At 51.6% G+C, this 21,566-nt stretch overlaps 1 protein-coding gene across 3 annotated transcripts in view; it reads right to left on the bottom strand.

The window, feature by feature from the left end:
* TFEB (transcription factor EB) overlaps window positions 1-21,566 on the bottom strand; it is a 53,810-nt gene that overhangs the window by 21,824 nt on the left and 10,420 nt on the right. Inside the window, exon 1 of one of the 3 annotated variants that reach the window (XM_047732600.1) lies at window positions 19,871-19,983. The exons of the other annotated variants lie outside the window; for them this stretch is intronic. The gene's annotated coding sequence lies outside the window, so the exon portion shown is untranslated. Of the gene's footprint in view, window positions 1-19,870; window positions 19,984-21,566 lie in introns of those variants that run through there. 3 annotated transcript variants of the gene reach the window in all.

Below are 21,566 nucleotides of genomic sequence, written 5' to 3'. Positions count from 1 at the left end.
GCAGCCACCTGTACCTGCCTTATACCTCCTCCCCGGACCAAAGCCGCTTCAGCTCCAGCCCGAGCCACCAACAGAAAGCTTCATCACATAGTCCACCTCTTGGTCCCACGTAAACCGTGTCTGCCCCCTTGCCAGCCCTCCTACCAGCATGCCAGCCCCAAGAGAACAGCCACCCTTCTGTCCAAGTGGGACAGGTGCATAGTAGATAGGGGGGAGAGAATGTCAGAGGTCATGAGGTTGGCCCACACGGGCAAACAGACTCCTGCCGCCACACACTCTGACACAACCGGAGGGGAAAGGCCATGGGCGGTGGCTGGAGGGAGAAGCCAAAGAGATGAGGACCTGGCCAGCCGGCCACGGGCCGGATGCACCCATCATCAGGCCTAGTACCTGCCCCGTGCCCCGCCCCAGCTGACCTCCACCCATTCCCACACCTAAGGCCTTACCTACACACCACTTCCCACTCTTAACTCTTCCCATGCCCTGAGCCCCATAAGGCTTGAGACCACAGTGTGAGACTGCGGGGTGGGAGCAGAAGTCAGCAGGGAGGAGGCCACTCTCCAGGAAGCAGGCACCAGGGCCGAGCCTTCAGCAGGGACACAGAAGGATGCCCTTGAATAAAGCCCCCGCCCCCGCCATTGCCCTGCAAATTGCATCCTGTTCCTCATAGGGACCCAGAGGGCGGGCACTAGAAGACAACCACGTGGCAGCCATGGGGCTCGTGGCCCCAGGAGGGGAAGAGGCAGGGGCATTGAGAGAAAGGAAAAGGAAGTCAGCAAAACCGCTACAATCACAGTTCAGGATGCTGAGGCTAGGAGGGGACTGAAGGTGGCTCTGGGCTATGCGCCACCTGGCACCTCGGTCCAGCCCCTAGAGAAGTCCACTTGCTTCCCGGGGGGCCTGGAAATGGCTGCCAGTGTCTGACACTTAGGAAGGACCCCATGTGCGCTGGGTCCCTTTCCTCTGCTGTGAGCGCCTGGAGGGATCCTAACAGCTTCCTCTTTTTATCCATGGCCCTGGGCACACAGTAGGAGCTCCTTAAGTATCTGTTGAACACAATGAATGAGGTGCTGGTGACTGGCTCCAGGGGAAGGGTCTGCCCAGGGCAGCTGGGAGGGGCAGCTTCACGGGCACGGAGAGAAGGGAGCTGTGGAAACAGGGCTTGGCAAGACACATGCTCCAAGGGACAGACAGGACTACTGGGCCCAGGTTCTGTGAGTGCAGCTGAGGCTGTGAGGGCCTAGCCATACCTCCACAACCTGCCAGCTGCCAGCACCTGCCTCCGTGTTCGAGCCAGGAACCAGGGGGCCAGCATCCTGCCTTCCCCAGCAGCCCTTAGCCAGGGGCCGAGGACAGCGAGAGAATAAACACCCAGTTCTCTGACCCCACCCCGTCCCCGGGTCACTCTAAAACAGGGGTCCCCAGTGAGCCTGAGCCTCAGGTGCCCTGCTCCCGAACATACATTGTCCTGGCTTCCCTTCCTTCCCTGTCTCACTCATCCTGTCCCACGGCAGGTCACCTCCTAGACAAAGTACCAGGATTCCCATCCCTGTCTCAGCCCCAGGGTCCCGACGAGGCAGTCAGTACCTGAAACAGAGCAGCTAACTCCAGAGCTTAGAAAGAAAGGCCAGTAAAAGGGCCGGCGTTAGAAGGGGACTGGCCATCCATTGGAGAAGTAGGGGGGTGGGTGTGTACGCTGGGGAAGACGGGGCAGTGGCCAAGCGCATACCTAGAACTCCCCCCACCCCCGTCAGAGGCAAGACCACCCTCAGATGCAGATGGACAGAAGCAACGAGGATGAGCCAAGGTTGCACTTTATGTGGTGAAGAAGCCTCCATTCCAGGGGGACATGATGGCAACATGAGGTTACCTGCGGCAAATGCCAAGAGGACTAGAGACCAGCAGGCCTCCCGGCCCCAAGCTGCACGGAGGAGAGAACTCTAGAGCTGCGGCATTCCGGAACCCCAGCACACCCATCCATTCCACAGCACGGCCGGTAAGGCTGCGCGCAGACTAGACACTGAGGACACCAAGGGAGGCCACTTGATTCCACACTAAGAACTCAGAATGTATGTTTTGAAGCAGGTGGAGCTGAATATTCCAGATAATGTCGCCTATTGTCTTCGTGTCCTTCAGCAACTCACTTAACTTCCCCGGCTCTTCCCAGCCTCCTGTGTAAGATGCAGAAAATGGCCATCTTGGAGAATTTCTGTAAGGACTCGATGTAAATCCCCTAATACAAGTGTTCAGTAAACACCTGACGAATGGATGGATGCCTACATGGGTAGGCAGACGGATGTCTGAAAGGAGAGAGAAAAGATACCGTAGTTGTCTGCAGTCTGATTCTCATCTGGGTCCATATCCTTGCTGCTAAATTTAGTAACAAGAACACGAAGGCCCATCACTCTCCAGTTTATCTGTTAGACAAATCTGTATCTCCATTTATCAGGCTGACAAATGAGAAGTAAAGTCCTTCTCAGGAGCCCTGGCCATACCACTGGGGGTGGGTCACTCTCTGAAGGGTGCAGGGAGCTATGTCAGAACAGGAGGCATCCTCCTGGCTCCGTCTTCATCATGCCAGGCCCGTGAGGTCCTGCCGGGCCCACAGCCCCTCACCCAGGGAATCCAGATCAGGGGTTAGGGAGGGGGAGGGAAGCCAGACAAAGCCAGGCAGGGGGAGCAGGCAGGGATGGCGGACAGAGGAAGCCAAGAACAGAGTATGGACATGTGGGAGGGGTGAGCAGGAATCGGACAGAAGGGGCTGAAGAGCAGAGAGAAGGGTTTATTGTCTTTGGAGAAACAAAGAGAATAGCCCTGAGAGAACAAGGGAGTGGAAACAAAATGGACTGAGCAACAAAGAAAAGTCATTCCCTGCTCCATCACCCCCAGTAGCACCCCACTGTCCGCCAGACAAAGTCTGCCAAGCTCCCTACCAGGCCTCAAGGCTTCCAGAATGCCCTCTCTACATGGCCCCGGGCGGCACTGAGGAGGCCTCCTCACCCAACACAGTCCGGGCTTCCAGCTGCTCCCCTGCCCCGTCCCCCTTCTACAGAACATCCAACCCCCACTGGTGTCCAGAAGCCCGTGGATGTGTCCACTCAGATGGAGACGTGTTGGCTGGTCGGTGGGAACAGCCTGAAAGGAGAAAGTTGAGCCCCAGTGGAGTGGGGAGGGAGACGGGGCTCCAGGGTAGGGTAGGAAGGGAGCTGGCTTCAGTGCCCTTTTCCAGTTTTTCTCTCCTCCACCTGTCCCCACAGCCCAGGCCTGGCCTTGCACAATCTTGTGGTCACTGCAGAATGCCCTGTCCATTTTTAAGAAGGCTGAGGTGGCACTGAAGGAGGGGACCAGGCCCCACACCTAGGACGACAGGGGACAAGGAGGGTGGGCTGAGCAAAGGGGAGGGGTTTCCGTTCTCCAGCCCCAGGGTCAGGGCTCGTGGGGTAAAGGTGAGCCCAGAAAGTGAGAAACGGAACAGACCCCATAAGAGTGGCATCTGGGCACTGGCTATCTTGCCCTGAGGGGCACGGGCATGAGGCAGAAGCGGGACCCCCTCACAGCCTAGAGCCAGGCTGCCCCTCTGTAGGCTGCCTGGCCTCAGAGGTCCTTTCGGGCTGGGAAACCTGAGGAGATGGGGCAGCTCAGGACGGACTCTCAGAATAGAAGCAACTAGAAGCCTTGGCACCCTGCCCCCAGGGGCATCTAGACTGGGAAAGGGGGGCTTCCCCCCCAGTCTGTGGAGCAGAGGAAAAGTGCAAGGGTCCAGGCCCCAGCCCTCACCGCACCTCACCTCTACATTCCTATGCCCTCGCGAGACACACAGGAGATACACGGTGCAGGTAGAGCAGGAAAACTGAGGCACAGAGCTGCCTTCCAGCTCTGGAGATCTGCTTTGCCCACTTAGCCACCCCCACTGTCCTCAGAAACTAGCTACCACACTTTTCACAAGCACATGGGGATTCTAGACCCTCATGTTCCTGGGCCCCCTTCCACCTGGGGAACATAAACTTTCCAGAAGTGGCCGCCACAGTCCCTAAAGTTGGGCTGTGAAAAGAAGAAGGCCTGGCTTTTCCTGAACCCTGACGTGGAAAAAGGTGGTGTAGACAGCCCAGACTCTGGCCCCAAGGCTGCCTGGGCTCAACCCTGAGCTCCAGCGCCTGGTAGCTGCGTGACCGTGGGCAAGTCACTGATGTATCTCCATGCCACAGTTTCTTGACATGCATGGGCGGGTAATGCTCCCTGATCTTGAAATCCACTCTTGGGGACAGAAACAAATGTATTCATTTGGTTCCTCAAGTAGCTGGATGGTCCCGGCTCCTCCACTCAGTACACTCTTACCACCCTGATCACTGGTCCTCCTCCCTCCCCACCAAGGGTGCAGAAGCTCAGGTCCTGGCAAGGGGTGCGGAGGAACTGAGGAGCCACTGCTGTTGATAGAGCTGGTGCTAGGCCCACAGCGGGCACAGAGCCCAGGCGTACAATGGGGCTGTGTGTATGCCTAGCGTTACCCTGGAGCAGAGCTGGGCAGGCCGGCATCTGGGGTCAGGCCAGGAATTCGTTTCCCTGGAGAGGGCCTCCCCACTCCTCCCAGGCTGCTCGGCCCCACTGTTGGGGGGGGGTGGTTGGAGAGCCGGGCACCACCCACTCCCTCAATGAGCCCAGGACGTGCTCAGTGCTGGGCACTGGGGAATTAGGGAGTCCTAGATCCAGCTGCCTCACTGGGCTGCTCCCTTGTGAGGCACGTTGGACCCATTCTGTAATTTGGGGCTGTGACCTCCACTGTGGGTAAAAGGAAGGTAGTCTGCAGAGCCAGGAGGAGGTATAAGAAAAGTCCACTGCGACCTTCTCCCCAGAAAGAAAGCCTCCATCCCAACCCCATCCCCATCCCCACCCGGATCTTGCTGGGGCCCTGGGTGACCCAGGGGAGAGAAGCCAGCTCACTCCCCAGGGGAATGAGTCACCAGCAGGCTGGCAGGGATGGCAGGGACGGTGGGCAGGTGGAGCCTCTCCTGTCCCCTCCCTGGCAGGTCTTCTCAAGCTGGAAAACCACTGGGCCGGTATGGGGTACTAACCACAGCATCCCAGCCTGGGCCTCTGCAGACTACTTCCTCGGGCTCAGGGGATTACTGAGTGCCTGAAATTGAGGCCTAGAAGCCCCTTGGTCCCCACACTGACTCCCACAGCTGCAGGTGCAGTTGAACTCCCGAAACCCCCTGAGAGGGGTGTCAGACTGCAGATCAAGGTAGTCCCCGCCCCCTGTGGCAGGGGGAGGGGGAGCATGGGCCTCAGGCGGCTAGCTGGGGGGCCAGGGGCAGGGGAGGGGAAGGAAGGAAGCCAGGCCACCCCATCCCTTAGGTTGTGGCCAAAATGCAGAGACTAAAGGGCTCCTTTGCATGAAATCCCTTTCCCTTCTCCTCGGAGCCCTGGCAGCTCCTGGCAACAGCAACGCCCTTGCTCCCTCACTGCCCCCATTTACATACCCCCTCACACCCAGGCATTAACGACACAAATATGTGCCCTGTGGGCGGCAGCCCACACTCCCAGAAGGTCACACACAAAAGTCACGGTGGCAGCTGCCGCCCAGTGGACACACTCAGACGCCCACCCTTCTTCTCCCACCCACGGGCCCCCTCATCCCCAGCCGAGCCCCAGCTCCAGCACATCATGGCCTGGGGACCCCATTCAGATCACTGCGGCACCCCGACTCTCACCTCAGGAGAACCTGAGGGGGTTCCTGCCTGGGGAGAGGAAGGAGACCTTTGGTAGCCAGGCCCACTTCTTGGAGCTGTGTGAGTGCGTGTGTGTGTGTGTGTGTGTGCGCGCGCGCGCGCGCGCCACCTGCCCTGAGAACAGAGGCTGGTCACCAGAAGGGACCCTCTGAAGCTGAGCCCACCGCCCTCCTTTTACCAATGGTCAAACTGGGGCTCCAACTGAGAAAGTGTCTTTGTTCAAGTTTACGAGCATGGCTGAGCCTGGACCCCAGGGCTGAGGCAGCTTCGGGCTGGTCAGAAAAGCAGGGGACAGGGAAGACAGAGCGAGGGCAAGAAGGAACAGGAAGGGGGGGAGGACCGGCCACCATAGGAGAGGTACCATTTTCCTGGGAGGCTGCCCTGGTATCACTTCATTCATTCTGAGGTATTTGAGCACCTACTATGTAACAGTGCTGAGGCAAGGGCCCTTCTGCCCCATCTCAGCCCTCGCTCCCTCCCTTGAGAGTCTGCTTCTGGGATTGAGGGTTGTCTTCAAGGCATCCCTGTCCTGCAGGCAGCCAGGCCAGGGCAGTGCTCGGCAGCCCCCCTCTGCGCTCCCACGCCCCGCGGGGAGCCCCGGCACCAGCGCCCACGAGATGCTGGAACCCCCCTGCACAGGTCACCTCCAAGATTCAATGCCCCCCAGAAGACAAGATGCCTGGGAAGTCACCCACCAGAGATCCCCGGGCTGTTTCTAGCCCTAGCTGCAGAACCCTGTTTTCAGATAAAATGGACCTAGTACCTTGATATGTAAACCGTGAGAATGAAGAAGCTCTGTACGGACGGGGGAGGGCCAGACCACCTGGCCTCCAGCTAGGGGCCTCCCCGTCCTGTGAGCTCAAACAGTCCCCGAATCATTCCCTGGGGTTTGTAGGAAGGGTCTCAAAACCAGCTTTCTCTGGTCTCTGTGCTGCCCCACAGAAGCCGGGGGAAGCCATCGATGTGCACAGATCGCACTGCTGAGGGAGAGCCAGGACCACAGGCCCCCTTCACCAAGCCTCCAGGCCAGGCTCTCCTTCCTGACTCCCCAGGTAGCAGCACCACGTCCCTCTCATGGGAAAGGGCCACAGCAACGCACCCCACCCCGCACAGTCTCTCGGGTTCAGCTCCCGCCATGAGCCCAGCAAGAATCCGATGGCCTATTAGCACCACTGTCTTGTGGGGAAAAAAACGGATGTTCACAAAGGTCAACCAACTCATTCAACCCAGGAAGGGTAAAGCCCACGCTCCGATCCACATCTTGGCTCTCCACCCCTTACTGCAGCCCTACAGAAATCGCCTTCACGATGCCTGGGTGTAAGCCCCCCTCTGAGCCCCATCCCCAGCTTCATCTCACTCAGAGCCTACCCAGCTCACTCCAACATCCAAAGAGGGTGCACACAGAGCTGCTCATCACTAATAATAACAACAAAAGTAATAAGATCAGTCACCGCCACGTCTTTATATATACACTTACTAGCCGACACTTCAACGGTTCTTATCTTCATCCTCAAAACACCAGACTCCCATCCGCAGCCCACAGATAAGGAACGTGAGGTACAAACAGGTGGACAACTGGCCCAAGGTCACCCAGCTGGGAAGGAGCAAAGCCAGGGTTGGCCCCCAGGTGGTCCAGCGGCAAAGCCCGAACACCTAACCACTGAGCGACACTCCTCCCCTATGTCTGCCTGCTCCTCCTCTGGTGGGGGTGACAACGAGGGCCCCGAGCTGGGGGCTTGTCTCCCTCCTCTGAGGCCCCTCTCTGCAGCAGTCAGAAGCCAACTGGAACCTCCAAGCGGTGGGCCTGGGAAAGCCCACCTGAGGAACACTCATCCCCCTCCTCCCCCACTGCACCGCCCCAGCCACAGGAGCTTTGGACCTGGAAGGATGAGGCAGTAGGAGAGCAGTTCAGGCACAAAGCACAAATAGGACACCAACTGTGTGCCTGGCTGCAAGTTGTGACAGGTGCAGGAAGTAGAAGACTCTGTCCTTCTCCTCGGCAAGTAGCTCCAGTCCCCAGCGATGCCCAAAGGGGTCGCCCCTGCCACCCCTATCCCCTTCAGTACTAGCTGCACCAGATGTTGGCAACACTTAGAAATAGGGCTAAAAATAAACGCTCTAATGAGTCAGTGCTAAGAATAACTCAGGCAAACAGCCCTCCAGGAAAGGACACTCTGCCAGGGAGGCTCCGTCTCCCTCCACCTCCCAGCCCAGTCTGGCCCATCCCCTGGCCTTTCCCTCAGAGCCCACCACAGTCCACAGGGGGCCTAGGAGATCCATACCCCAATGGCTAGGTTGGCAGGGGCATGGGCACGCTCACATGCCCTCCCCCTCCACGGGCCGGGTGGCCGGCCACCCTAGGTGAATGGCGGTACCAAGGGGCAGGCAGGCCTGGAGAAGCCCACCCAGCTCAACGCAGAGCTGTGCTGAGACTCTGAGATTCTTTCCCCAACTTGAATGTCAACTCCCCCCACAGGAAAGTAGGACACGGTGCCCCAGCTCCCACCCATCCTGTCTCACCGCAAAATGGGTCCCAGAGTCAGTCAGACCAGCCCACCTCGTAGGTGATGGGGAGTGGGGGAGCTGGGACCTCTGACGGACAGCAGCAGCCTAAAGGGCAGACAGCAAGTGTGGGGGCTGAGACGGAATTTGGGAGTGAGAACATGCTAGATCTCACAGCCAGGGGGATCTCCCTCTTTTTTTCCATGTTCTTCCCTCATTGCCCCCCAAGGATGATAAGAATAGTTAGACTCCTGGGCATCTGAACATGAATTGAAAACAAATAGCATACCTTCACTTAGGGTGTCAGAGGCGAACCTCTCAATAACTCCAGATGACAAACCAGATGATGAGTTTCCTGACATAGCTGAGGAAACTGGGACTCAAAAAAACCCAACTAACTTGCTAGGGCCCCGCAGCTGGGGTACAGCCTAATATTGCCATGCATTAGCCGGGCAAGTAGCTCCCCAGAGCCTGTTTGCTGGGCATAGTCCCATCTCCCATCAGTGAAGCCCAGGGGGACTAGGACACGCTCTAATCCTGCTGGCAGCCAGAGGGAAGGGGCCAGAAAAATAGTAAGGAGCCTTCAGGAAGGGAGCAGCACTACATACAACATTTCTCTGAGGAGAATGGAGGAAGGAGGGAAAGGAGGGGATGTCCTAGGCAAAGAACTGGCCATGCAGTCAGGAGCCCTGGGATCTAGTCCTAGCTTTATCAGAGATAACTGCATGATCTGGGGAAATCATTTTCTAGGCTTCACTCCAGGTCTGTTTCTCTATCTGGAAAATGGAGCTTTGAACACCAAGCCCTTGAGATACCCTACGGTATATCACAACCACATACTGGATGTACACAATGAATATCATCAGCACATCAAAGGCTCTGACAAGTCCTGCAGTAAAGAAAACCATTTGGGGTTTTATTTTCCTTCTTTTAAAAAAAAATTTATTTGGGGGCGCCTGGGTGGCTCAGTGGGTTAAGCCGCTGCCTTCAGCTCAGGTCATGATCTCAGGGTCCTGGGATCGAGCCCCGCATCGGGCTCTCTGCTCAGCAGGGAGCCTGCTTCCTCCTCTCTCTCTGCCTGCCTCTCTGTCTACTTGTGATCTCTCGCTCTGTCAAATAAAAAAAAAAAAAATCTTTAAAAAAAAATTTATTTTACTTAAATTCAATTAATTAACCTATAGTGTATTATTTGTTTCAGAGGTGGATTTCAGTGGTTCATCAGTTGCATATAATACCTAGCACTCATTACACCATGTGCCCTCCTTAATGCCCTCACCCAGTTACCGCATCCCCCCACCCCCCTTCTCTCCGGCAACCCTCAGTTTGTTTCCCATAGTTAAGAGTCTCTTATGGTTTATCTCCTTCTCTTATTTCACCTTATTTTATTTTTCCCTGCCTTCCCCTATGATCCTCTGTTTTGTTTCTGAAATTCCACATAAAAGTGAAATCATATGATAATTATCCTTCTCTGATTGACTTATTTCTCTTCCATTTTCCTTTTTTTGACCCCTCGTCTCCCATACCTGCTTGACCACCAAACCCTTCGACAGAACACATCTGGGGAAACCCTGGAGTAGAACTAGGGTGCCCTGGAATTGATCTGGGGTCACCAACTCAAATGCCTATAAAGGCCAGCAGGAAACATGAAAGCTTGAAGCAGACCCGAACAAAATGCACCAGGACTCTGCAGTTAGTGGCAAGCCCCTCAAAATTCTGAGTGGCTCTGGGGGTTCAGGGAGTTTGGCACTTTGGTTCTATGAAGGTGTCCCTCATAACCCACTGAGGGTTTTCATCCCAACTGATCCTCAACAAGAGGCAAGTGAAGGAGAGCAAAACATGTCACTTTGGCGTATCAATTATTTTGAATTGAAGTTACTCAAGAGACAGGAGGTACAAGAAGGACACCCTGCCCTTCCTTTGTGCCCCTGAGAGCAGGAAATAAATTTCCCACCTGAAAGGTACCCTCCCTGTACCAAGTGGTAGACAGACACCTTTATTGCCAGAAATAGGGAATTCAGGCCCCAGAAGGCTGTAGACACAAACCTCGTTACTTCTTTATTAATTAGCTACCCCAAGCCCAAATCCCTTTCTTTTTGTCAATTCTTCACAAATGTATTGTTTCTTTGTCTAAATGGTATAAAAGCTACCTGCTTGGTTCACTTCTTGGAGTCTCATATTTGGGGGGGCTCCTGTACATACAAAATTAAATTTGTTTTTCTCCTATTACTCTAGCCTATGTCAATTTCATTATTAGACCAGCCAAAGAACCTAGAAGGGAAGAAGGAAAAAGTTTTCCTCCCCTACAGTTTTGGTGTCCAACATGGGGCTCTTTGCTGGTTGGACAATGCTCACTCTGGGAGCAGCTGAGAGATTCTGGACCTCTAGCAGGAGTCAGCAGAAGGTAAAAATTCTTAACCACATCAGTCCCCCAGATCTCTGCCTGCTGGGGCTGGTGAAAACAAGAGTGGTAAGTCCTTTTCTTTTCTAAATTTAGACTGGGGAGAGAAAATATTTGTGTCAACTAATTCCTTGGGTATGGCGACTCTAGTAAAAATGTATTATAATACTTTTGTATTAATCCTCTGACAGCCCGAGACTGTCACTGTTTTCTTCTGTCTCTGTCTTTTTTGTCGTTTGTCATACAGAGGAGAACCAGGGGTCCCTTTCCCTTCATCTTATTCTATGTCCTGAGAGCTTGGCTTTGTGATCCATGAGAATATCCTCTCTGGTCTTCACCATCAGGAAGGCACATGTCCCATCATACGTTTGATGGCCAGTTGAATAGACTGGGGTTCCAAGACACCAAGCCACAAGCAGCATTCTCTTCGTCTGACAAGGCCAACTCTCAGAACAATCTGTCATAAGTGGGTCTCAATCCAACAAAGGCCTTGGTCATCTCAACCTGCATTGTCTTGGTAGAGCCGGAGAAGTCTCATTCCAGTAGCACCCACCCAGGGTCACAAATTAGCAGGTTTTTCTGTAACTGCAGACATATGATGTTTCCGTGAAAGACCCCAGAGACGCCATTTTTACTATACCGTTATTACCACCTATGATGACAAAGGTCTTTGCTTTCTTAGACTAACGCTGGGTGAACTTCCCGGATCTTGTAAGGGCTGCATCTTTTGCACCCTCTTTAGGAACACCACTAATCCCCATGGTTAAGCCATTAAAAGGCTTACTGGTTTGAGTCACTATTAAGATTAATGTAAGATCCTCCTTGTCAATGACTATGCGTTCTCTGAACTGGACTAACTTCTATATTCACACACACACACAATCCGAGAGCTCTCATTCTAAATAACTGCGTTATTGGTACCTATGGAAAGATCAAATTAAAAAGAAGACCCAAAGGAATAGGGTGGCTAGCAGAAGGACTTTTTCAACAAGACGAAATGACAAAGACCGTTTTGTCTCCACTTTGAGAAGATCCTACCAAATTTAAAGAAGAGTTATAAAGATGAGTGGTCATTCACAACCCCGCTCACAGAGACCTCCACCCACTACTAAGGAGCATTACTCCCACCTGTGATTATACTATAGTTATCAGACAAGCCAGATGGCCTGCGGGTGGGAGGGAGCACCCCTCCCCCTCTTCACAGAGAAAACAGATGACTAGAATTTCTCCCAGGCCCTCCTACAAATGATCAGGAAATGAATCAGTTGGAGGTCGATGTTCAATAATAGGAACAATAATAGAGGCTTCCCCCCCTAAGGTGAATTGGTCCAAGAAGGCCTTTGTTAAATGTTTTACATAGACTTTGAGACACACCGTTTTAAAGCCAGAATCTCTCCGATGTAGAAATTTTCCCATCTCAGTTGGAAATCTCTGATATAAAGAAGCAAATTTAGTTGGATGGGCAGGTCAGCCCCTTGATATTCAGGCCACAATCCAGTCCTTGGGGGACTGGAAACTACTGTCTTTGTCTCGCCAATCCCTACAAAGCCAGAAATGTGGCTCTAGACGCTTCGAATCCCACCTGTCTTTACCAAACCCCAAACTTACTCATCTCAGAATGCTTGTAGTACTGTAAAAGATCAGGACGTTGGAAACAGAGTTATCCTACACTTAAGAAAAAGTAGGAAAAATGTAAATAGGAATTACTCTAGATCTCCGATAAGAGGCAAATATACCCCAAAACTCTTTGGGAAAACTTAGATACATTCTCTGTGCCCTCATGATAGGGATTTCCCACTCCCATCTTCTAAGAGCCATTCTTTGAAATGCAAACTTTAGGGAGAAGTTTTTCATCAGGTGCAGAAAAAAGGAAATTGGGCTAATGCAAAAATTTTAAGTGTGTGGCCCACAAATGTTCTTTTAAAAAAGCTTCAGTCATCTGAGTGGGTAAACTTAACCTGTCCCAACCACTGGAAACACAATTTGGATCCAGCTGTTGTATAAACTCGTGAGTTTTGTATTACGGCACCTGACTCCCGTATAAAATTTTACAACAATGGCTATAAAGTCTGTTTGTGTCTCTCTGTATATTGACATGTCTGTATGTATGCTGTAGATATATGACACTTTTCTACCTCCAGATGTGATGGCCAAAATTAATCTGCAAAAGAGCTCTACTGAGTTGGGGGAACAAGCACTCAGAACTATGAAAACTAAACCCCAATTTTTTTTAAGTTTACACTGATCCGGGATAATCTTTGGGAATTAAAAGCTTGTTGAAGCTTGCTGACTTAATTAAAACAGAGGTGGCTTCAGAGTTATGAGCATTAATTATGATGCAAACATACAACTTCTACTCGACCATGGTTTACGGTCAAGTAAGTTTATGTTTTCCGTTACAAAATTTGTCAGTGAGGAAACATTTGGGATGATGTCTGATTTTGTCTAACATCTCATAAGTTTTTGTAAGTAATCTAAACGTAATGTTTAAAACAGGTAATTTAGATAGATGAACGGGATAAGAGTGTCTATATAAACTTTTTTTAATGACTTTTTTTACATACACTTTTCAATAATAATTGTGTTTTATATATGTCTACTTTAAAAATGGTTTTCCAAATCCTTTGGTAACTCCCACCATTAGGTCTGCTAAGTTAAATAACAGAAATTCATTGAATATCGATATCCTTTCTAAGTAAGATAAAACATTAAACATTAATTACTGAACATAAGCTTACCTAATTTTGTCTTCCTATTACAGAGGAATTAAAGATATTTCAGTCTGTTAAACATGTCTAGGCCACATTAAAAGTTTGCAGTATTAAAAAAGGCACATGCTTCTAGAAATTTTAAGACGTATCTACAAATTTGCCAATTTATAGACTGCTGGTGTAATATACGGTTCACCATTGTTTACTTGTTAATTTTCACCACAAGTTAAAATTCTTTTTTTTTTTTTAAGATTTTATTTATTTATTTGACAGACAGAGATCACAAGCAGACAGAGAAGCAGGCAGAGAGAGAGGGGGAAGCAGGCTCCCTGCCGAGCAGAGAGCCCGATGCAGGGCTCAATCCCAGGACCCTGGGATCATGACCTGAGCTGAAGGCAGAGGCTTAACCCACTGAGCCACCCAGGTGCCCGTAAGTTAAAATTCTTAAGGGTTAAACATTTTAACTGATATGTGTAATCACCACTAAATAGTAAGGGAAACAACTCTATGCAAAAAAAGTAGGGTGTGGTTTTTTTGGTTAGAAAAGGTATGAGGTATGAAGATACATTTAAAAAAAATTAAAGGGAGAGTATGAGAGAATTTTACTCTGTGCGAACAATCTGGCTAAAATCAAATTGCTACTGAAAGGGTTTTTAAAATTAAGCTTTAATATCAATAGTTTGGCTATTATAAAACTAAAATTGCTAGAAGGACAAAGTTTTCTTGGACTATTGGTCTGCTCCTGATAAGAGGTTATAGAAGGTCTTTTTCTTTTTTTTTTTCCCCCTTAGGCTTTTTTTTTTTTTTCACCCTCCCTGCCCCTCCTTTTTTTTTCTTTTAATCTTTTACGTTTGTCTTTATTATCAGGCCTTTGATTACTTAAGAAAACTAAGTCTTCTCAATATTAAATGAGCTAAGTTTTGCTCATAACTATAGAACCTTCTGTATTTGCCTTTAAAATTTTTTTTATTGTTGGGGGCACCTGGGTGGCTCAGTGGTTAAGCCTCTGCCTTCAGCTCAGGTCATGATCTCGGGGTCCTGGGATCGAGTCCCGCGTTGGGCTCTCTGCTCTGCGGGGAGCCTGCTTCCTCCTCTCTCTCTCTCTCTGCCTGCCTCTCCACCCACTTGTGATCTCTCTCTGTCAAATAAATAAAATCTTAAAAAAAAAAAATTTTTTTATTGTCACTATTGTTAGTAGGGATCCGGCTTTTCCCTCTCGTTCTGCTGCTCCCCGTGCTTGTACTTTCTCTCTTTCAAATAAACAAATAAGAAAACCATGACTTAACAGCAATTTGGTAAATTACACCTTTATAAGTAAAATTGAAACATTTACCTTCTTCTCCCTACCTGATGCCTCCAGAATTTGAAAACTCTTCGTGAGCATTCTTGTTTTCATGACAATATAATTATTTATACAAGTTCAATAAACATCTATTCTTCTAATAACAGGACACCATTGGAAACATTGGCTATATTACCAAGGCTTTGACTGAAATGTCATGTTTGAGGGAGCCATGCGTAGACTCAGAAATGCCCAGACAGCCTTAAGGAACTAAGGTTGACTTTATGAAGCCAATAAAACCCCTTGGAAATATCAGCCTGGTACCTTGCTTACAGGCTTCCCAGCAGCCTCACCAGGTGAATAAGGAAGGTCACTTCCTGGCAGGTGCAGAAACCTCAGGATATTTTGCGGACTTTGAGAAAAGAGGAGTTACTCCAGGTAAAGCCTGAAGGTAAGTCCTTGGCTCAGCTTCCTAGCCTCAAGAGGCTTGTGAAAGCCCAAGCTGAGGTTCTTTAAGAAAAGTTCCAACAGAGCAGATGAAAGGATTCTTTATAGTTAGTGGCAAGTTCTTGCTGCATTTCTATAAATAATAAGTTAAATTTACTCAAACTAAACCTATTTCGCAAACAAGTTAGTCTTACTCTGATGACCTTTGGTAGTCACGGGGATAACTGAAGAGAAAAAAAATTGTTTCGATGAAAAATGATAGTACATCCTTTGGATATCAGATTCTAGTACTGGGAACAATCAATTAAGTTTTCTTTTCTACCTGTTTCCTCCAATACTTGGCTACAACTCTCCAAACTAACAGCCCCAGTGTTCTTCCACTCTTAATGTAGACTCACCAAGACCAAAAGCTGCCCTTTTCCCTGAAGCCCTATAGAACGTGAACAATTTGAGGGAAACTTGAGAGAAATCACTGAAACCACTCACGCAGAGGTGATCTCTGTGCCTGTTGCTGTGTGGGCCACTCAGAAGAGACCACCAGAGACGCTCAAACTGCAAACCAGGAAGACCTAGCAGATCGCTCCCGTCTGCCCTCTCTCCGTCTGGAGATGTCTGGAGCCTGATATCTCAAAACCTTCTTGACCAGCTGCCTGCAGAACTAAGAAACTGGGATCATAGCCTGCTCCAGTCACTCATCTTTGGTTTTCTTTTCTTCCCATAAAAATGCCTTATTAAATACCTGATTTCTCACACGATATGGGCCTTACTTTAGGAGCCCAGATACATTACCACCTCCTAAAATGAAACACAGCTGTTTAACTGAACTGACCTATTTTTAAGACTAATTCAATGAAATAACAAGCACTTCACCAGCTCAGCTTCTAGACTTCAGTAAAACTAAAGGGGAACACAACATCCCACCCCAAAATATGTAGCTCTGGCATAATGATTATTTTGAATTAAAGTTAGTGAAGAGACAGCAGGTACTAGCAAGACACCCTGCCCTTCCTTTGGGTCCCCCAGAGCAGGAAATGAATCTCCCACCTGAAAGTCACCCTCCCAGTACGAGGAGTCAGAGAGACACCCTTAACACAAGAAACAGGGAATTCAGGGCCCAGAGGGTTTATAAACAACCCTTGTTACTTCTTTACTAATAAAGCTACCCCAAGCCCAAACCCCTTTCGTTCGTCAATTCTTCACAAATGTATTGTTTCTTTCTCTGAATGGGATGAAAGCTGCCTGCTTGGTTCACTTCTTGGACATTCATATCTTTGGGGATCTTGTACACACAAAATTAAATTTGTTTTTCTTCAATCTGTCTTATGTAGATTTAATTACTAGGCCAGCCAAAGAAACTAGAAGGGAAGAAGGGAAAAGTTTTCCTCCCCTACACAAGGAAGGCGTCAGAGGAGACAGCTGGCCTAGGTCACCCAGCAGGTTACTGCTGTGGGCAGGAGAGATGATGAAGCAGATCATATTTACTGGGACCTTATTATGGGCAGCAGCTCACCTGCATTACCTCCTGTAATTCTTGCAACAACCCTTGAGTAAAAGCACTGATGTTATCCCCATCTCTCAGAGCAAGACACTAAGGACCAAAGAGATTCAGTCCCTTGTGTCCAAGGTCACAGATTCCAACCCTGGCAATCTGAATCCAGAGATCACAGCCTCAGCCCAGCTCTGCCACTTAGTAGGCTAGGTAACCTTGGCTGACAGACTTCATTCTGAGCCTCAGCTTGCTCACCTATAAAACCAGATAATAAAAGACCTGTGTCTTAGGCCATTGTGAAGATTAAATTTGCAAATGTATAAAACCGCTTAACACCCTGCGGGGGAGCAAGTGCTCAGTATATAGGACCTTATCATTAGAGACCACACTCTGCTATAGGAGCTCCCATCTGAGCCTCTGGGCCCTGGGCACAGCAGGCTAGAAGCCACCCATGGCTTCCTGGATATTGGCCTCCACCAATCAGTCCCCAAGCACTGCCCCTCCACCTGGCAACACTTCCAAGCTGGGACTCCGAGGGTGCCCCATGTAGGGGAGGACTCTGGAAGCTGGGGTTCCCAGACCCAGGTTTGACCTGGATCTCATCCTCTGAGGCCCCTAAAAGGCCACCTCCCCGTCAGAGCCGGGGATAGTCCCAGCTCACCATGGGTCACAGGCCTCTCCCCACCATTGCCCCACAGCCCCAGGTCACGGGGTGGGGAGGCGGGGGCTCTCCAGCCAGGCAGCTGACATGCTCATGACCTTTTCCAGCTCTCTCAGCCTTAGAGATGACAAGGACTACCCACCCAGAAGCCTTCACACTTCCTATAGCCGGTTCATCCACACAGGTCACAAGATTAGCATCACCAACCAGAAGGTCGACTGCTCAGGGGCTAGTATGCCCACTTTACAGATGAAGAAACTGAGCCCCCAACTGGCCCTGGGCAGAGATCTAAGTAGCAGAAAGGCTTCTGGACCCTGGACCAGGGCTCAGGACTGATCCATTTTCCAGGCCAGATTCATTAAAGCCAGCTGGGGCAGTAGAGAGGAAAAGGCTCAGGAGGCTCCCAAGGCTCAGGGGAGGGGAGGAAATGGCTAAGGCAGGGGCCCTGGGTCTTACTGAGTCACTGTAGATCCTGCAAGTCTTGGGGATGGGAGGAGCATCAGTAATCCTAAGTCTTCCTCTACCCCCACCCCACCCCAGCGAGAGAAGAAGGGCACAGCCCTTGCCCAGTGCCCTGGGATGACCCCCACCCAGTCCCCTGCTCTAGCTGGCATGGACAGTCCAGCCAGACCTGGCCCTGCAACCCTCCACAGAAGTGGACCCCCACTTCCCAAGGTGGCTCTCTAGCTCCAGACCCCGCATCAACCACTCACCCCAGGCACTCTCACCCCCCCCCCCACACACACTGTCCCTATCCATGTATGAAGCCTTCTCTGGCCACCTCAGGCTCTGCCTCAGCTGACGCCCCACGGGGCCCAGTCACCCACATACACTATGCTGAGAATCAGGCCCACAATTCTCAGTCTAGACCCCGGCATGTGGCTCTGGGTCTTGCACTCAGTAGGTGCTCGGTAAACATTGCACACACACACACACACACACACACACACACACACATATGAACCTGAAACAAAAAAAGCTGCACAAAACAACACGTGGCCAAGACCATGCAATACACCTGGATGTCCTCTCTAGATCTTCTTTCTCACTGAAAAAAAAAAAATGTTCATTGAGACTCACTAAGCTGACTTCATGGCCAGAAATTAGGGTCCCCTTAGTGGCCTTGATCCACAGTTCAAATTATAGCCTTCTAGGGAGATCTGTGTGGCCCAAACTCCCCACCCAGCACATGACCTTCTGTATAATCATCAGACACTTACTCTGGGCCAGGCCTGTGCTAAGCACCTTACTATGGTATCTCATTTTATTCTCACCATCGCCCAAAGAGGTAGGGGCTCTTACTATCCCCATTTTGCATGTGAGGAAACTGAGGCCCAATGTCACACAGTACATGGTTCAGGCAGAATTCAAAGCCAGATCTGTCTGAATCTGGGGCCACGTTCCTAACTCCTGAGCCACATCACCCTCCCACCCCCAGCTGAGGGCCTTCAGCCCCTCTCTTGAGTCTGCACACTGGCAGGAAGCTCACTCCAACTCCAAGCACTAAAAAGCCATTCCATGGGTGCATTTAGTTGGCTACTTGATTGGAGACTGGCCGGGGACCACAGGTCTGGAGGCGAGCTAGCCTTCTTGCCTTCACAGCGGACCCTGCTCCCTCCTCCTAACCCACCTCCACCTGAACCCAGGAAAGGGGCTGGGATGGGGCGGCAGGTCCCATCTCAGGGCTCCAGCGGACCATTCTGCGGTCCTCCCTCACTGATAGCACTGCCCTGCAGCAAATCCCTCACCCTCTCTGTGCCTCCATGTCCCAGGCTATGAAATGGGGTGATGACACAGCACCCCCCCCACAAAGGGAGCCTCTGAGGGCTGAGGGGCTACTGCAGGGCAAGCACTTGGCACAGCACCTGAAATGCAGTAAGGCCTGGGAAAGGTGGGTGCTTAGTATTATCGTCCCCAGGGCCAACGCAAAGCCCTGCCATCAAAATTAATGACAGGAACAGCAGGCGGGTTTTTGTGGTTCCTGAACATGCTTCTGCACCAGGAGAAGGGTCACCTGTGCAGAGTGCCTACTTACTGCTTGTCAAGCAGTGCACTGAGCACTCTACGTGAATTAAGTCTTTTAGTCCCCAGAATGAACCCACATAGAGGCACTATGATTGTTCTCTCCATTTTATAGACAAGGACACTGAGGCACCAAGGAACTAAGTGACTTACCCCAGGATCACCTAGCTGCAGAGTGGCGGGGCCAGAATTCGAACCCAGTGGGACCAACAGAGTATCTGCTCCCAATCCCTGAGGTAAGGAGGTATGTACTGTGTGGCCTGGCTACGCACCTCATTATCTCCTCACCAGAGCCTCTAAACAAGCCTGGAGATGTGGAGACCAGGCAGGCAGGGCTGGGTTCAGCTGCCCAGGGAGGCAGAGCTCCTCAGAAGTGGGGCAGGAGCCAGCTCCTTGGACTCCTGACTCCACCGGCTTTCTACCATCCCCAGTCCCCACCTGGAATCTGGCCAGAGGCCCCTCCTTTGTGCCACCTGCTTCCCCAACCCAGACCCTGCAAGGTATCTCCCCATCCCCTTCAGAAGACACCCTGATGCCAATGCAGGCCTTGGGGCCTCATCCCCACTCACCTGCCTCCCCGAAGACAGGACACACACACACACACACACACGTATGCACACACTCCCTCATACCTGGGAGAGGCGAGTCCCCTGGAAGGAGCCCCCGAGAAAGCTCAGCTCCTTGGGGGGCCAGAGCCCAGGGCCAGGCCCCTGCCCCGGGTGCCGGACCCAGTTTCCTCATTCTCCCCAGCACTGCTTCTCACCCAGCCCCCTGCACCTCAGTCTGAGAGGAAGTTGCACAATCCCCTGGGAGCTGCAAGTGTGGCCGAGGATTACTCACAGTACAGAGGGAACCGCTCGCCCGCCCGGAAGGCTTTGCTCACCCACAAGACTACCCAGCGCAGGCAGGCTCCCAACCCGACTCACCCCATCTCACTCACCCACCCTGGGGCCCAGGACCCCTACAGTGCCCTCCATCCTCCCGGCCTGAGCCTTTTTCAGACCCCATGACCCACAGAGCCAAGCCCCACAGGGCACAGACCAAGCTGCCCCGCCCCAAGATCGAGAGGGGCAAGAATTTTCAGGAATCTTACCAGGTCTAGTGCAGGCCTAGCCCTAACCCGCACACCCTCCCAGCCCCTCCTGGAGGCACGGATCCTTAGCCTGAAGCACCATAGTCCCCCACCTCCCTGACTGACCACGTTATCTGCCACCTTGCCCTTGGGCCTTCCCAGGTCCTCCAGATACCCGGTTCACAGTCTTATGATATAGCCCACCTGGGAAGGGACCCCGAGACCGAGATTCTTCTAGAAAGTTCTGGGAAGATACAAGCAGCCACACAATAATTCACTTGTGACAACACACTCTTGCTACATGTGATGTCAGAGGTTCCCCAGCCCCCAAAGTACTTCTCTAACAGCCTGCCTGTCAAACAAACGTTCATTTCACCAGCATTTCTCTCTGGTGCCTAAGGGATTCCTGCCTTTGACAGGGAAAATTCCTTGTCAAGAAAGGCAGGCAATGATGAAGCCACTGTCTGTCACCTGTCCCTCAAGGTGGGTGAGTTTCCTGGGCCCTTCCATGAGAGTATGGCTCAGGAAGGGACATGGTAGTAGAAAGAAGATCAGGCAGGCCGTGGTTCATGGAGAAGGCCGGAGATGCCACTGAGGCAAAATGAGCCCTAGAACAGGGAGGTCAGAGAGGCCCAGGGGACTCTGACCTAGACTCTGACCCAAGCCTGGGCCCTCCCTGGGATAGCAACTCTGGAAGAACACAGAAGCTAGCCTGGGTGTACAGAGCCCCCAAGAATGACCTCTGGCTTCCACCCCTCACGACCTGGACTCGAAATGGGGCCTCAGATAAAGAGTATGATAGGCACCTCTTATCACCCCATACAACCTTGGACTCCCACCCAGCTGAGGACAAAGTCAGAAATGGTTTTACCTGGGCCCCAGAGCTCCCCAGAGAGCCCCTCATTTCTGCTGCCCTCATCAAAAGGCTGGGGCCCTCTGGGCAGTTCCCCCACAGCCCCGAGGCCTGGAATACCAGGAACCAGGGCCGAGCTCACAGCTGGTCACCTGACACCTCTAGTTCAGTGGACAGGGAGCACAGTCAAGGGGGAGGGGCTGGTACCACAAAGGAAACAAGGAGCAGATGCCCCTTGGCAGGGATGCCTCCCAAAGTGCCCCTCTCCCCAGTCCTGACAGCAGCCTTGGGGAGGGGAAGGGCAGCCCCCTCATCACTCTCACTGTCCCTAGCTGGGGACCAAGGCTTCAAGCAGTGATGTGACTTTCCCAAGGCTATGCAGCAAGTTCATGGCCAATCTCAG

This window comes from Lutra lutra, chromosome 6 (genome assembly GCF_902655055.1).
Source record: "Lutra lutra chromosome 6, mLutLut1.2, whole genome shotgun sequence".
Taxonomy (NCBI): Eukaryota; Metazoa; Chordata; class Mammalia; order Carnivora; family Mustelidae; genus Lutra; species Lutra lutra.
The sequence above is the reverse complement of the archived record's forward strand: the minus strand, read 5'-3'. Positions and strand labels throughout refer to the sequence as shown.